The sequence below is a fragment of the Papaver somniferum genome, chromosome 8, assembly GCF_003573695.1.
Source record: "Papaver somniferum cultivar HN1 chromosome 8, ASM357369v1, whole genome shotgun sequence".
Taxonomy (NCBI): Eukaryota; Viridiplantae; Streptophyta; class Magnoliopsida; order Ranunculales; family Papaveraceae; genus Papaver; species Papaver somniferum.
In genome coordinates, this window is record NC_039365.1 from 166687197 (window position 1) to 166693564 (window position 6368).

The following is a 6368-nucleotide window of genomic DNA, read 5'->3' on the forward strand; positions in this document are numbered from 1 at the left end:
TGAAACTCATCGCATTTTGGGTGATTTAAGCACCTTAAAAATCATCGTCTACATCATCAGTTTTTGCTACCCAAAATTGCATGTCCCATCATATTTTCTGCACTTTAAAAATAGGTATGAACTGTACACGGTTAAATGAGATGATGACTTGTAAATTTAACGGCTGCAATGATGACTCTGGAAGAGAAGATCTTTTTACTATATTATTCCGAAACAAAACGATTAAACCGAGGTTAACCGTCACGGTTCCGAACCACTAGTGGTAACCGATTATCCTATCCATGGATCTAAATTCGTGTTTCAATCTACACCGTTCAACATTTTGTTAATATCCTCATATGGTCGACCTCATCACTCATTCGTTTTCTTCAGTTTTCTTCGCCAGAGTCATGATTTGTTGAAACACCATTAAACCGCCATCACCAGCAAGAATCGACACCACCTGACCTCCATGATACTGCACCATTAAAACCTCCCTCTTTATTATTCTCCTTCTTCTTTTTCTAATCTTCAATTTTGCTGTAACCCTAGTTTTCAATTCGCCACAGACGAAACAGACAACCAAATGGATCATTAAAAGGTATACCATATACTTATGTCATTCGATTTTACTTGTGTAGTTGTGTTACTTGATTTAAGTAAACTAGGGGTTAGTAACATGATTCATTTTTTTTTTTTGCAGGTTTCTGTTGCACTCTTCGATTCAGTCATTGGGGATTCTTGATCATCAAAAAGTAAGTTCAATTATTGAATATGGTTTGCTGTTTGTATTTGATGTTTGATGATTAATGCTTGAATGGGTTTGTTTGAGTTGTTAACCTGAATCTATTGTAACTGAAATAATTTAGTTTAGGGTGCAGATGATGAAATTCAATTTGTATTTCTTCACTTTGAACTTAATGGAGTTGTTTCATGGGCTTCCCCTTGAGGATCCATTCAACTTATGATGCAGTCTTTACCAAATATCTCTTTCTGCATATATTTTTCTTGTTTTTTTTCCTGTTGGATTTGGATTTAACAATTATATTTATAGGGACCAAGTATCTAAGGATTATTGGATTGTGCAGAAAGTACCAAGTCTCTTGCATTAGCTATTGACTTTGGTTGTTCTCAACTAGTCATGCTTATTTTGTAATAATGAATATATGATCAGATGATGAAATATCTTTTTTCCTTTTTCATAGTTATATGTACAGATGAAGTAAAAAGTCGGATGTAAATATAGGGGTCTGAAAGTAATGAATGGTAGTAGTGGCCAATTAATTACAAAATCTGAAGTCTGCCAATTATCAATAAGTAATAGATTAAATCTGGATGATTTTGTTGCCTTATTGACTGATTATCAAATAGCATGCGTTCTTGTGTGCTTACAAAGACCGTAGTTTTTTTTTTTTTTCAATTTGAATACCTAAAAAAAGCTAAGTTGTTGCTTTGTTGGCTTTATTTATCTGGCCACCTTTGCTAAATTTGATATACGTTTGTAGCTTCATCTGACTTGTTTTTTCGAAAAAGGATTATTTGAGTAATCTGTGGTGTCATGTGCTTCAGTGCTTATGTCTTGCTTGTTTTTACTTCTGTGCTTTGTTTGTTTACATAAATGCACTGCATAGTTTTTACAAATATTGTTGAATCAAGTCAATTCAAATCAAGTTAAAAGGTGTAGATGATGAAGTTAATTTAATATTTATTCACTGCGAACCTAATGAGGTTGTTTCATTTACTTCTCCTTTAGGATCATTCGATTTTTTAACTCTACTGTTGTCATTTCTTAACTCTGTAGTAAATAGTAATTTGAACTTTATTATATTCTAACACTTCCCTTGTCATGCCTGTTCTATACACATGCTTATTGTTTACGCAAATTGTTACTTTCTCGCCTATGCTTGCTGATTGAGTGTGTGAAGCAGTTATATTCTTGTTGCTTTTTTTGACACATTTGAAAGTTTGCTATTCTTCTTACTGTACACATTTGACTGCTTGTTTATTAGGTCATTTGCAGAGGGTATTCAGTAAGACATTTCAAGTCAGACTCCAAACCATCTTTTTCTTTTCTCCCTCACTCATTTTCCTCCTCAAAACCCTTAATGGCATGTAAAAGATTTTTCTTCACAGCCCTAAAGCAAAGATTCTTTACAAAAAAATTGTCCTTTATCATCACATAATGTTGTGTTTTCTTCTCCTTCAATTATATTACCACCAAAACCATTTTATGATTGGGGAAGAAGAAGTTTGAGTGACCTCGCTGACCTTGCTTTTCAAGGGGGTTTTCCTTATGTTAAAGGAATATGTGAAGAGGGACTTGCAGAAAAATACATTGATGCATGGAACAAGACCGAACAATGGTCAATGATCACTTTGCTTTTTGAGAATTGGAATGAGAGCAATACAGCCAGTTTGAATTCATATGACCACTATTTAAGGGCGAACATCAGATGGTGCTTCGATTGGAGATCTTATGGCAATTATTGAGCATATGATTGAGCTGAACATTGAACCAACCACGGCATCATACAACATCATTTTACAAGCTATGTTTGAATCGAAGGATACTTCAGGTGTTGAGAAATTGGTTACTAGGTATGATCTTTGAGTTTTATTAGTTGGTTACCATAATGATACTATATGTTGTGTTGCATTCTTTATGCTTTTAGCTTTCTGTGCGTGAGTAATGTTTGTTAAAGTGGTTACGATTTTATAGTCTCAAATTATCTTAGTAGTATAATTGGATCAGTACTCACACTATACGTGAGTAATGTTTGTTAAGTGGTTACATTTTTAGTCTCAAATTATCTTAGTAGGATAATTGGATTAGTACTTACACTACAGGATGGTTTGTTTCTTTGTTTGTTGGACATTAGAATGGAGAAAACAGAAGAGTCGATGCTTGATGATGAATCATATGCGTTGATTGCTGAGCTATTTCTTGCAGCAGATCAAATTGATAACGCCTGTCTATGCATATACGTAGCTGTGAGATCTGGCTGCATGGTCCCAATGCCAGTGTTTACCGAGTGTGTGATTTGTGCTGTCCACCTAAAAAGATTTGATTTGTTGACAAGCATTCTTCAAAAGTTCATGGTATGAACATTATTGATTGATCCGCTGATAAGTTCCATTAACTAGGTGCTATATTTTGTGGTTAAAATCTTTATTTGATGGTGTTTAGAGGCTTTAGACGAGCAGAGAGCTCTACGCCTTCCATGGGGCATGTGTACCTTCATCCTCGAGGCTTCTATGAAAGAGGATCATACCATGTTAACTTCGTGCATATTGGAATATTTAGAGCACAAGTATAATCTTCAGGTGACTACTTTTAACCTCTTTATATATGACGGATTTCTATTACTGGCAGTTAATAATGACTTGAAGAACCTCTGATAAATCATTATTTGACTGTGTTATCCTTTAGGAGTCAATAGGTCGAAAGAAGGTCCTAAGTGCCGAATATTATCTTGTCAAGATCTATGGTTATTCATCTTTAAAAGAGTTTGAAAAAGCTATTACTACTCTTAAGGAGCTTGAGTCTTAAGTATGGTGGTTCTGATGAAAATTTGTTCTGTCCCTTTACTTCTTTATCCCCTCTTGTTATCGCCTTATCCAAGGGTGGTGTTGGGACATTGGACTCGGTAAGTCCCCTTTTTAGCATAAATTTCCTTGATTATGATTATTTTAATCACTTTAAAGCTATTTTCCCTTTAGCACAAATTTTCTTGATTATGATTATTTTAACCTACTTTAAGGTTAAGGTAACTGAAGTTAGGATATTATTTTTCAAATTAGGAATTCGAAAAATCTTTAGATGGTAGTGGGTTATACTAATATATACTTCTTCCGTCCCGCCATTAGATGACCTAGTTCAAGTTTGCACAATTTGTAAGGCAATGAAGGTAAGGCAATGAAGGAAAAAGAGTACTTTTAAGTATTGTTTACACTTATATCCTTTGATATTATTTTTCAAATTAGGAATCCGAAAAATCTTTAGATGGTAATGGTTTATACTAATATATACTTCTTCCGCCCCGCCATTAGATGACCTAGTTCAAGTTTGCACAATTCTTAAGGCAATGAAGGAAAAAGAGTACTTTAAGTATTGTTTACACTTATACCCTTTGGATAATAACTGGTGAAATTTTGTATTGATTTATCTCTCAAACTACATCACGGATGTTTGCAAACTTCATACCATTGAAAAGTATTTTAAAACATCTACATAACGAATATAAACATGCCTAACAAATTATGCATATTTCTTATAATCAATTTAAAGGATAATTTTAAAAATATCTCGTTGTTTAGTGATATAGGTCATCTATTAAAAGTAAACAGGTCAACTAATAGTGGGACGGCGAGAAATACATTTGAAGTCAAACATAAATGTTACATGATGATGCATACTATTTTTAGTGTTAAGATTGTACTTGTTGGGTTTCGGTACCCATACATATAATTCTTTGGAGTAGGTAGTGATAGACATAGACTTGCTAAACTTTGCAATTGAGAAGAGATTAGTGGATTTAGGAGTGGGTTTTTACAATTTACAAGACTTGAAAAACTGGAACCTCGACACTTTGGAATCTACTTACTCTCTATGGTTATATCAATTCAGATCATTTGATATTTAAAGCATGTAATTCATTACGATATAGAGAAAAATCAACCAATTTTTTTGTTAAACATCGGAACGTTTATAATATACAGGTATATCATCTATTAGAGAATCTAGGCCGAGCAAAGCCTTCTTATAAATCCGTTGCAGCTCTGAACTGCTTAATATTAGGATGTGGATATGTGCACGACGTCCACCGCGCCCATCAAACATTTGAAGCCATCCGCAAAGTATTTGGATTAGAACCTGATACGAATTCATCTAAAGCTTTGATGCATGCATTTGACATCATCAAAATGGTAAGATTATCTATAAGCTTTTTGCTGCGAGTGTCATTTGTTTGTTAATCTTGGTTAATTTATCCTAACCATGCGTACATATGTGATGTCGACTGTGTCTATCAGACATTCGCTGCTATTAGAAGTGAATTTAGATTGACACCGGACGATTGTTTACATAGAGCTCACATGCATGCATTTGGGGGGTCCACAACGGTAAGATCATTTGCAAGTTTTTTGCTGTGATTCTCTTTTGTTTGTTGGTCTTGTTAACTTATCATATCCCAGCCTACATACATGAGTAGAACATGAAACAAGGCTCTTAGCATTGTTCCGAACAACAAATGATGCCATACCATTCAAAAAATGCAGCTCTAGTTTAGAAGGAATAAGGTTCTTGTTTAGCTGAATTAACTATGTTCTTGAAGTAAGTTGTAAGTCTGCCTTTAAATGGGTCTAGCATGAATTAAGGCACTTAGAAATGTCCACATCAATATGCTGCCATCATTAGTAATGGTCTTGTTATGTTGAAGCAATTATATGATTCACTCATATTATAGATTAACATCATTAAAAATGTATTATGATTTGTATCCGACAAACTTGTGCTTCATTCAGGTGAATAGTCTAAGGCTACCCAAATCAAGTTGGAGATCTGCGAGTGGAGTTGTCACAAAATGAAGACGCTGAAATCATGCCACTGAAGGTGCAAGTCCAAGCCATGACTCCTGCCTCGACTCTAAAATTGTAACAGCAATTAGCAAGGTTCCTTGTAGTTAACCAGGATTCCGAAGAAGGGTTTCATTTGCAAACTATTTAGTTAACCAGGCACTTCATCTTGCCTCTTAACAATTGTGGAAAGTGAGAGCTTTCGAATAGTAGGATAGAATATGTTTTCATACCTCTTAATAGTTTTATGGGACCAATTTATGTCTAGTGTTTTGGTACTGCAATAACGTCTGTTGTGTTACTGTTCTGCTTTTAAAGAAAATGATGATAGTTATAATATGAAGGCAATATTCTCCGTGATGACTAACATCAATTAGCTAGGTGCCTTGCAGGCTACTACCGGGTTTCGGTACAGTGATTTCGTATGCAGACTTTTAGGAAAGGTAGCTTACGCGTTTCATATGCATGCCTACTTCCACAGTTTTTCAGTTTTCCAATTCAGTTAAGATCCCAACTTGTTTGACACCACCAGCTCAGTTGAATTTGAGGAATATATAATGTCTAACATGACTCAGTTGGACCCATTCTTTTTTTCTTTTTTTTTTTTGCTAAGATAAAAAGTTTCATTTCAAAGAACAGATTACATGTTTAGGAGAAAGGCAGGTTTATCTCCTAGCCATTCCCCTATTACATTGTGCCTTCTACAATGCTTGGCTGCTTTATCAGGTAAAGATATAAATTTTCTGTTAACATAATCTAACCTTGAGAATGAAAAATTATTCAAAACCAACTGACAGTTATCTAATATAGTTTGA

The 6368-nt window shown here is 34.4% G+C and overlaps 1 long non-coding RNA gene across 1 annotated transcript; it reads left to right on the plus strand.

Moving 5' to 3' along the window:
• The first annotated feature begins 375 nt into the window (after positions 1-375).
• On the plus strand, positions 376-5896 carry LOC113303867. Its single transcript, XR_003337820.1, has 9 exons — positions 376-580; positions 683-734; positions 1989-2577; positions 2859-3078; positions 3167-3303; positions 3410-3626; positions 4699-4905; positions 5011-5100; positions 5503-5896. It is a non-coding gene; the product is annotated as an uncharacterized LOC113303867 (long non-coding RNA).
• Positions 5897-6368: the final 472 nt, after the last annotated feature.